The sequence below is a fragment of the Candoia aspera genome, chromosome 3 (assembly GCF_035149785.1).
Source record: "Candoia aspera isolate rCanAsp1 chromosome 3, rCanAsp1.hap2, whole genome shotgun sequence".
NCBI classification, from domain to species: domain Eukaryota; kingdom Metazoa; phylum Chordata; class Lepidosauria; order Squamata; family Boidae; genus Candoia; species Candoia aspera.
Genome location: NC_086155.1, coordinates 1,649,216 through 1,660,483, shown reverse-complemented (window position 1 = coordinate 1,660,483; position 11,268 = coordinate 1,649,216).

Here is an 11,268-nt window from a genome sequence, read left to right as displayed (position 1 = left end):
CGCTTGCTCCAGATCATTCCTAGGTGACCAAACCCACTTATTGCTTCAGAGACATGTGTCCTCTGGTCAGTATAGGGCCTTCCTGAGTGTCTCCTTGTCTTTCACAAATTTAGCTAACTGTTAATTGAAAACTTCAAGTTGGTGACCGCTGTGGCAGCCACTTCCATAGTTTAATTGTGAGAAGGTTTCCCTTCTGAATCTCCATCAGATGAACACATTGGGTTCTAGTTTCAGGAAAGAACGCTTTCTACAGACAACACGTGGTCTGATGCAGACTTTATCATGCCCGTTCTCTTTACTTGCCTTTCCCCCCTTAAGTTAAAGAGCTTCACGCACTGACTTTGCCCTCCTCGGAAATCTTGTTTTGGAAAAAATCACAGCTTTTGAGGAGCGGTGCCAGACTGGCTACATGGGAGTCGGATCTCATTGCATTAGCATTACAGTCTCTTTGCACAGCAAGAAATCCAGGGCCACCATGACGTGGGTTTAGTTTTCCTTTGCAATGGACCTTTTATGGAGTGCATCTGTCTTCTAGCATAGGCCATGTTGTGGTCCAGACAGATTTGAAGGGGACCAGGTTGGGGGAGACTGTTTTGGAAGCTTGGAGCCCAACAGACTGACCTGAGCATGGGCAGATGGAGGGGTGGGAAACCAAGTAATGACACGTACATCATGACTCCATCATGCACGTGGTGTCATCATGCAAATTATCTCATAATGGAGGTGACAGCGCTGTGGTTTCTTATGGACGCCTGAGGTTCGGGGAAGTCTCTCAAAGGCTTCAGAGGAGTTTCCAACTGCCAGGCCTTCTCTTGGATAGCTCAGATGACCTGGAACACCGTCCCTTCAGAGGGGCACTAGCGCCACTCGTTCCTGACATCTTGCAGGATGGAGAGAAATTTGTACGCTCATACTTCATACAGGCAGGCTTTCAAAGTCTAGAAGTGACTGGGCTGCTGTTCTTATTCTATATTTTACGTGTTCTCTGGGATTACTTTACACTGCAACCAGGGAATGGATTTTATGATGTTCTCCTGCGGGCCTTGCTTTATGTCTTCATACATTGCCCGCAGTCCAGTGAAATGAGTGGTATAAAATGCTTTTAATAAATAACTCAACCATCCATCCATCCAACCAACCATCCAGGCTTCTGTCTGAATAAACATGCGGAGTCTTTCGCACTAACAGTGCAGTTCTAAGTATGTTTATTCAGAATCAGGTCAATACAGGATTACAGACTTGGGCCAGAGAAGTCAGTGGGCCTTTCTGCCTGTCTCCTGAAGTGCAGTCCGGTTTCCCTGAAGAGGCCTTCACGTTGCTGGCTAGGGAAGCTCTGTGCTGAAGCCCTGTTACTGCAGGAAGGCATGGACCGCTAAGAAGTGCTCAGGGAATGAAGTCTCCTCCGCGTGAGAAATCCCTGTTCTGTAGCTGGTTGTCCTCACGGCTGGAGAACGGCACGTGCAGCGCTGGGCCCTGTTCGAGACCCTCAAAGGCATGGCCTGTTGTGCTTTTCCTTTCTCGTTCCCTTTTTCTTTATCCCTGACAGATGTGTGTCCATTCGGGATGCTAGGAAACCTGCATTACACTCTGGCTGGTCTGCGGATGATAAAGGATAAACACATCATTCTGAATCTAAATGTAAGGCATATTTCCCACTGGCTTCCAAACCCTGAGCTGCTTCTTTCCCACATTGCTTCTTCTGGTCGCAGTCCTAAATCAGCTTCCCTGCAAATAAAAATTCCCAGACTTGGAGGGATTTGCTTTTCAGTGGACGGATTTAAGGCTGCATTGTTAAGCATGCCTTAATCCAGCTAATTAAACCCACACGACTAATCCATACAGGGTTGCTTTAGTCCCCATCAGCCCTGAGTTTGTTTGGAACTAATCTAAGGTCCCCTAGTCAACCATGTTGTGCCCACTACCCGCAGTAGGGTTCTGTCTCTTCCCAGCTCTGAGATGGAGACCAAGCCCTGGAGAGAACAAAATTGTGAAAATGGGTCTGCATTCTTTTCCCCCTTTGCCTCTGTGGTGCGGAAGGGCATGGAAGAGGAGCAGAAACAAGTGGGGAGTGGGCAAGGCCTCTGGACTCCATCCATGGTGATGCTGACTCCAGTTGTACTACAGACTGCACCAGACTGGATAGGCCAGCTCCTCAGACTTTTCTGCAGCTGCTGAGGGACTGAAAAAAGTGGCAGGCACACAACTGACCCACCCATTTCAGACCGTGTGCTGCTGCTGCTGCTGCACACAGATAAGGCAGTTGACTGGGAAGGGATGAGTCAGTCAGCCATGGTGCATGAACGTGGTCAGTTACTTCCGCTTTCGATACCTCTTTGTAGAATCCTAGAGCCGTAGAACAGGAAGGGACCCTGGAGGTCATCTGATCCAACTAGATCAGGATCCACTAGAGCATCTCTGACAGATGACCAGCAAGCCCCAGTTTGGAGGCCTCTAGTGAAGGAGAGGTCTCATCACCTCATGGGGCACTGTGTTCCACTGGCCAACATCCTTCTGATGTGTTTGATGGGTTCTGTGCCATCCGGTCAATACTGACCCCTAGCAGCCATCTGGATGTAGTGGGTGTTCTCCATGGGATGTCTAGCCTGAAGCACAATATCTGTGGTTCTAACCTACTGATTCTGGTCTTGCCCTCCTGGGCATCAGAGAACAAGTCCATTCCGCCCTCTAGGAGACAACCATTTAGACAGGCTAGCACTTGTCTTCCCAGCCTTCTTCCTGCAGGTTAAGCATTACCTCTTGGTGAAGAGAATCTACCCTACCTCACCCTCCCATTCCTTGTATCAGCCAGCCTGAGATTCTGTGCTCTCCAGTCTTGACTTTTGCTCCTCTGCTACTTCTTCCAGCTTAGTATCACCAATCACGAAGGCAAAACCACTGGCTTTCCCACACCACAGCTCCACTCTCTGCCGCTGCCTCCAGTGGTGGGCCAGGCTTCCCAGCTGCTGCTTCCCCGCAGCCTCCTTTCCTCTTTGCTCCAGCTGCTTGCATCAAGAGGAGAGTTCGACGCAGACATCCCTGAACAGGCGGTGAGCCATCTTGCCCAGAAACTAAGGGCCCAGCTGTTCTGGCCCCGCTTGGTGGGCCAGAGATTTGTGTGTTATTCTCTCTTGCCAACTCCGTTGCTTTTACAAAGGGAAATCCTTGGGAAATCTCAGTTATTATCCTTTGCCTCTTTCTCAAGTATTTGGGCAGATGGTGATGTTTTCTTTTTCCAACTGCAACTATTTGTAACCAAGGATGGGAAGGACGGAACATTCAGCTGAATGTCTAGATGGGTAATTCTTAGTGCTCCCTATCAAAAGGTATTGCGTGGCCTTTCCATCTTTTTTTCCTTAACGTGATATTTTTTCTGGGAATAAGTGGTGGGAAAATGTGTGAGGGTAACTAAGGGAGGACAGCCATGTCTGGATCATGAATTCAGTACAGGAGAAAGTTGTCTGCAAGAGAAGGTTCACGCAGGAGCCGGGTCAAAAGGGTTCCCCTTCATCTTCCATTCACTGCAGATGAAAATAGCAAGCATGCTTCCCCCCGCCCCACCACCACCACTATTTTCCAGCATGGCAAAATTACACCTGAGCTGGGGAAGGGGTTGCATGGAGAATATTGCACCTCCAGGTACAGGTCTGCTGCCAAACACCTCTTCCAGGCTCGAGGAGGCCTGGCCAATGAAATGATAGCCTTTCAGGAGGCCAGTTCTCCTTCTAGCAGCATTGCGTGTCTAAAGCAATTACCTTAGCTCCTCTTTCTAGGTTGCTGGCTGCACAGCACAGCTGCAGATCCAAGCCTCAGCCCAGTTGTGGGGCAAGTAAGTGGGCTGCATCAAGGTGCTATGACTTATCAGACTCAGTTGTACATCTGCAAGATGGGGCTATTGCACATCTCTTGCCCTTTGAGGCTGTTGAGAGAGGCCAGTAGAATCAAACCAATCTCCACATCAGATAGAAGACTTGGGCCAACTGTGAATAAGGTGTTTGAGGAGTTCCGTTGTCTAACTACCTTGGATCAATGCTGTTTCCTCCAGCTTCGTGGATCTGTCCCCATGACAACATCTGCTCTCAAGTCTGCGCTACCTCAGGTAAAGTCTTTCTTTAAGAAATCTCCTAATGGTCAGGGGAGATACCTGCCTGTTGTGCTGGGTCCTAAAAATTCTTTTTGTCTGATTGTCCACACTTGTCTCAGCTTGTGACAGATCTGCTCTTGATGGTCGGGATTAGAGTCCGTGGCGTTCCAGCAGTGTCTTTGCAAAATGGGACGGCCACAATCGTCCTGGATGCTGCCCTCCAAGTGTTTGCCCGTAGAAACTCTAGTCTCACATCACTCCTTACAGTGGACACGGTGAGTAAGAAGAGAAGTGCCAGGTTCCTGATACTAGATTGGGTGGTCCTTGACTTGGAAAGGCAATCAAAAGAATGTGCAAGTCTCATCCCCTGGTTCCTTGGCCCCTTGTTTCTAATCTCTCAACTTCCTTGTCCCCAGTTATCAGCTTTAGGCTGAGAAGAGTAGCGTTACAGCCAATGGGTCTTTGCTGCTTCCAAAGCCTGCCACTTTATCCTCGCACACAAGGGTGCTTTCACAGCATGCCAAAATGTAGAGGCCTGCCCAGGCTCTCCAGCAGAAATCATTCATTGCCGCAATAAAGGGCATGGCTTCTCCATTACTCCGATAGCTTCCTTCCTGCTGAGGGGGAATGTGGGCTGCAGAGAAATGGAGCTTTCTGCTGGCTGAGATGGCTTGTTTGTGAGCAAGTGAGCCCCGTAGGCACCAATTCAGTAAATACTGGAGGGTTCACTGAATACAAAGGGATAGCCCCAGGCCTCTGAATAGAGTATGACTGACTGACTATGTGCCATCAACTTGGTGTCAACTCCCAGCAACCACATCAACAGAGTTCCTCAATGACGCGTGTACTTGGCCACAATTCAGTCACATACACAGCAGACGTCTAGATGACCTTGCAACTTCCCCGCCTGGATAGTGAGGCAATGCCTTCCTTCCCCACGTGTGTGGACCTGAGGATAAATCTTTCCTACTGCATCTTCTGGAAGAAAAATCTGATTGAGGGGCACTCAGATCCCACATATCTTAGGGGTGGCAGCAGCCCAAAAGATGTAGGAAAAGCCAGGATCCCCTGGGTGATGGAAACAACCCATCCAGACTACAGTGAAACAGCAAAGTTACTAGAAGGGACTCTTGAAACACAGCAGGTTAAGGGCTCTGTTGGGTCAAACCAGGAGGAGAACCTAATATCACGTGGAGAAGCTCAGTAGCAGACTGTGGGTCCAGCAATGTTCTCCCGCTTGTATTCCCCAGCAACTGGTATTAACCAACAAACTGCCTCTGATCCTGGAGGTAATATAAAGCCACCCTGGGTGAGAGCCACTACTGGCCTTGTCCTCTAGGATGTCCTTAGATACCTCCAGGGACCAAAGTCATGCTTTGTTCTGATTACAGAATATCAGCCTGAGTGGAATCTTCGCTGTTACACCAACAAAACTGAGCATCTCGCTAGCCCTGCAAAGGTAAGTGAACTCTTCTCTCAACGATGTAAGGGATTGTGACCTTTGGAATAACAGGGGCTTCTTATCTATAGCTATTTCTTGCTTATTTGGGAATGGCATTCCCTTCGTCCCAATCCATCTTGCGGAGGAGAATTTCCCACTGGAGATGCCCGGATTCTAGGACAAACTTCCTAAAGGAATACCTGATTTTGCTTCTTAAACCGACTTGGAGTAGATTGGTAGGAAGTGCAGTTAGTCGGCATGAAGGATCCACATGGGGGGAGGCCACCTTGTTTGTGAAAGGGCTCAGCCCATATTAACCACGAACTAGATACATTCCCATCAAAGGTTATAGACAGATAAAGCTCTCCCAATTAATTGTGCTTTTTTTAAAAAAAAAAACTAAAACAAAAGATGTTACTGTAGGCATCTTTACAAAGTGAGTCAGACCCTTTTCTCTCTGATTTGTACTGTCTGTCTGTATGAGCCTGCAACTCCCGTAATCCCCAGGCCAACCTGGAGGGTGGCAGACAGCTAAGGCTTGAAATGCATGCCTCATCTCTAAGGAAGGAGAAATGCTTCTTCCCCTCCCAAAACTTCAGGTGTAGTCACAGAATTTTAGAGCTGGAAGGGACCCTTGAGGCCATGGAGCCCACCCCCAGCTCCCTGCAGAAATCCAGATTAAAGCATTCCAGAGAGAAGGCCTACTTGAGCATTGAGAGCTATGGAGAGCCACCACTTCTCTGGGATGTGGTTCTGCTGTCCAACTGTTCTTACTGCCAGGGGACCTCTCCTCGCATTCAATCAATTCCTTCCTGGAATTTAAATCCACAATTTCGGGTCCTGCACTCCGCACAAAACAGAACTGCTCCAGTGCCCCTGAATCCTTCTTAGTGTGGTGCCCGGAACCGGCAAATATACAACTGCACATTTGAATCCTGGGTGCTCCCTGAGCTTGGGTGTTGGCTGGCAGACATCTCATTACCCAGATAGGTAACATCATCAGTGCTTGATGCTACCCAGCTAAGCAATGAAACACCTGCAGGCCAATACCCAAGCTCAGGGAGCACCCAGGACTCCACAGTTCAACCCTGAGCTACATAGCTTGATGCATGGAACTGGACAGAAATGTAATCAGTTTTTGGACTGCTTTGTCCACGCTGACTCCCATCTGTTCCTGCAGCAAGCAGGGCTGTGTCTGTGAGTGTGTGTCTACAGAGCCAAGATGCATGTTAAAAAGGGTGAGCCTTTGATCTTGCAATGGTGGCCACCATCTTGGCTTTTCTGCCCTCCCAACACCTCTGACAGCAGCTGCACACTCTGCAAAGAAGGTCTGATGTGACACTTCCCTGTATTTTACCCACAACTTGTAGGCGTTCCGTGCAGCTTCGCTGTGGCCTTTTGTCCAGTGGACAGATTAGAAATCCTAATCTGGGATCTCAGGCCTGGCAGAAGGTGCTCCTGACAAGGGATGCACCCCTGTGGGCTGCTCTGGGGCTGCGCTGGATCAGCTGTCTCTACAGATGTCTTCATTTTAATGTTTCTTTTCACAGCATCTCTCTCCGTGTCCTCCTTTGCTCCGTGGGCTCCTTTGATGTAAGTCTATGTCCTGTAATGCACTTGCAACACCTGCTGGACAAGATATTTCACTGATGGGGTGAACTAGAAATACCTAGTTGGACGCTTCAGGGTCTTCTCTGAGAGCTTGGACTCAGCTCCAAAACTGCCTCGACTGAAGGTGGTCTGAAAATCGGCTCTTCAGATTTCCTTCAGACGAGTAACATTTCTGCCCCTCCCTGAAAACTGAAGGATGCTTCAGTTTCTGTTAGGCACCAGATAGAATTATAAGGTCAGCATTTCCAACCCAATGTAATGCTACCGGTACAGCTGATCTTGTCTGGCCTGAAGTTAGGGCATGGGGGGCTGGCGTCTTCAACAGGCTTCAACTGTTGGCTGAGTTGAAGGACAAGGCCATATATTTTCCAGCAAAACATTTCCCCACGTTCTGAGAAGTTCTTGACTGCGAATATCTTTATTTATCTATCTATCAAATTTGTCACCGTCCATCTGCTCTCACTGGAGGGACTCTGGGCGGTTTACAACAAAATACTGAGTAAAACAATAAATATATAAAAGCCCTTATAAAATTATGTATCATTAATAATATAAATAGGAATAAAGTCCAGATGGTTGAGTCTTATTCCGTCTTCGTGTGGGAGGGGTACTTCAAGGCACTAGCCAACCCCAAGTATGACTCTTCCCTTCCCCGCCCCAGGCCAGCTGGCAGAGCCAGGTCTTCGAATTCCTCCAGAAGGCCAGGAGCAATGGGGCCTGCCTTGCCTCCGGGGGCAAGATGTTCCAAAGGGCGGGTGCTACTGCAGAGAAGGCCTGCCTCCTGGACCCCGCCAGACGAAATTCTCTTACCGACGGGGTCCTCAGCATGCCCTCTCTGCAGGATTGGGTGGGTGGGCAGATGTAACGGGGAAGAGGTGGTCCCTCAGGTAAATAACATTGGCTTGCATGGAATCAGACCATTTCATTAGCTAATTACGAGTTTCCAAGATCTGCAGAGATGGGGTAGCCATCTGGACTGGCCTGTGCCCGGGGTCAGCCACAGAAGAGTTTAAATACTTGGCTACCAAGGGCAAAATCCTGTTGCAAGGGGTAGGAATCATTCTTTTTCCCCTTCTCTTTCTCTTGCAGGAAAATGTCCTCAAAAACTGGATGATAAACTTCCTTCACACTGAATGGCTGCCATGGATTAAATGTAGGACCTCCAGGGTTCCCTTGTTATAAGAAGCCAAGCTGCAGTGGGACATGTGTCATGAGCCAGGGCATCTGTCAGGAAAGGGGGCCAGATACACTATGCACTTTATAGTGTCATTGTGCAAATGACACACATCTAAGCAATTTGCCAAAAGTAGGTGGCATCACCATGGCTTCTAACCCTAACCTATGATTTTGGGCCTAACTCTGCTGTTCCATTGGTTTTGCTTAGGTGCTCTGAAGATTGGAATCCCACTCCCGAACATTTTCAACCTGAACTTTGTTGATGGTGCTGTTAACACCCTTGAAGTAAGAGCTTGATTGTTCATTTCCTAATAATGATTCCTTCAACTCTGCCAGCCATTGTCTTCAAGAAATCGGTCATAAGTTTTTTATCCCACATCCAAGAGGAAATTTCCCTTCATTTTACAAAGTCCAGAATTTAAATATAAAGATATCAAAAAGGCTGTCTGGATCATCTGTCTGTTCTATGTTTTAACAGGTTGCTGAATGTAAATTTTTCTATCTGAGAATTTTTTGTCTATATTCAAATCAAATCAATAATGGGATTGAATCTCCATTGCATTTCTTGCATTTGTGAAGGGGGGGTCAAAACATATGTCAAAAATGGGTGAGGCTACAACTGTGTGACCAAAGTCCCCATCTTGACTTTTTTGCCCCCTCCACAAATCCCGTTGCCTTGCACTTAACCATTTCATAACTAATGCTCTGCTAGAATCACACCTCTGGATCCCCCCGTTGCCAATGCGATAGCACGTAACGGGCCCTATGGCTTATTACAGGCTTCTCTGGGTTATCATATTAATTCAATATCCTGAATCATAAACTGACCAAAAGGGCTGGGGACATGTCGTTGTTGTTGACATTTGCATATCCCCTGACTCCCGATGGCTCTGGGAAGCTCACAAGTTAAAAATATTAACAAACAATAAAACAAGACAAGAATGAAAAGGTTAAGAATAAAGATGGCAAACACCAGAGAAGAGCAAAAAACGGGCCCAAGCAACCCAAAAGTCTTAGGGTGAAGAACCAGGTCTTCAAGGCCCTTTGAAGCACCAGGAGGGTGGGGGCTGTCCAGATCTCAGGGGGAACCACATTCCAGACCATGTCACAAAAAAACAAAACTCATCAAACTCAACACTAAGCATAGCAGGTGACCCAAGTGCAGCTGTTAAGTCTTTAACCTGGTTAAATGTGGAGGGTGGATGCAGCCATGATACCTGACCATTGAGGGGGACTAAGCACTGCTTGTGAAGAAGGTGGTTGCCAGTTTGGCTGTTGGATAAAGACTACCAGAAGCAGGAGGTTGTGGGCATATATGTTGCATTGGTAGGATCAGCTGCCAAGTGCCTCACTGGGCTGTTTTGCTTTGCAGACAGAGGCTTCTGCTCTGCTGCACTGATTAGAAGTTTACAGCTTTCCTGCAAAAAAGCATTTCACTTGAATTTTCCAAGCAGCAAAGCAGCCCTTCAGAGATCTGCCCCTCCCTTATTGGGAGGAAGTGGGAAAGAACAAAGATGAAGTAAGGGATGCAACTAAGGAGGAAGGAAGGCAGGCAGGCAGGCAGGCAGTTCTCTGGCTCAGATCAAGGCCCGTACCAGTCAGACCTCCTTTCACCCTGTGGTCAATCAGATATTTTAGGATGAAGTAATGGATGTGGGCTTGAAGTCCTGTGATATCTCTAGTTGCCATCGTGGCTAGTAGCCATTGCCCTCCATGAATCTGTAACATTGTCTTTTAGATCTGTTTGACTGGTTGGCTGCTTCTTGACTGCACCTCTTTTCTGCTTTACAGGAGATGTTGGTGATCAATAACACGCCTAAACTCCTCTAAGGAAGGCCTGTCCAGACAGGCACAGAAGGAGCTCCAAGGCAGAAGAATGAGCAATTTCCCTGACCATCCCTCAACCCCTCGTTCAGCTCAAGAAGGAGAAAGTGCATCCCATCCTACCCTAACTTCTCCCTCAGTTCCTGATTTGCTTCAGCCCAATTCAGACAGCACTTTTCATTTGTTCCCCATGGACACCCTTATGCCTAAAACTGTGGAGATCTACCCTAACCCTAACCCCCTCTGAGACTTCTTGATTTGCTTGCTCAATAAAAGGTGTCTATAGTGTACACGCATGCCTGTGCTTTCCTCTTTCTTGCCAAGTACTCTAAATATGCTCAAACGAAGCATAGATGCTTTGCTCCATGGACCATCTGAAGTGGTTTACCAAATATTTACAAACAAGCATCATCTGGTGACCAAATTGGTCTTTGCAGAAAAAATTCCTTGCATTCGAGATAAGCTTTACTCACTTGGGTGGGGTCCAGAAGCAAGGCAAAGTTGTGTAGTCTATCTGGGATTCTTTTGGGTTTGTGAAAATCAGGGATGTGGGTCAGGCCATCTGTGCCATGAGCTCTGCCACCTGTAAGCCTGGACCTGGCTTAGCTGTGTGGACAGGAGGGGTGTGTGAGGCCAGCTTCAGGGAGTGGTCCCCCCTTCTCTGAGGGAGAAGAAGCAGCTGTCTCTCAGTTCAGCAACTCTGGACCGATCTCCAACCTTCCCCTTTCAGGGAAGGCTTTGGAGAAGGTGGTGGGGCTGGTCATGGAGAAGGAGGTCCTCTGCTCGAGCCAGGATTTGAAAATCAACATGTCAAACCTGAGTGCAATATTTTGGTCACTGCTTTGTGTTGCCCTCACACCCAAAGGCCAAATTGTGTATGGAATCAAATATTCTAAAAACCACCATCTAATACCCAAAATCATCCTTTTACTCAACCTCAAATAGATGTAACAGCAAAATAAAATGCCCCTTTTCTCTTTCTTTTGATGCATTTGGGCCACTGGCCCAATTTTAAGACTTTAAGGCTTGGCATTGAAACCAATATCCCTGCCTCTTACAGTGTTCTACCTAATGAGATTTTACAGGAAAGAGATTTCATATTTTTCTTGGTTTAATCTGGAAAGTGAGCTAATGA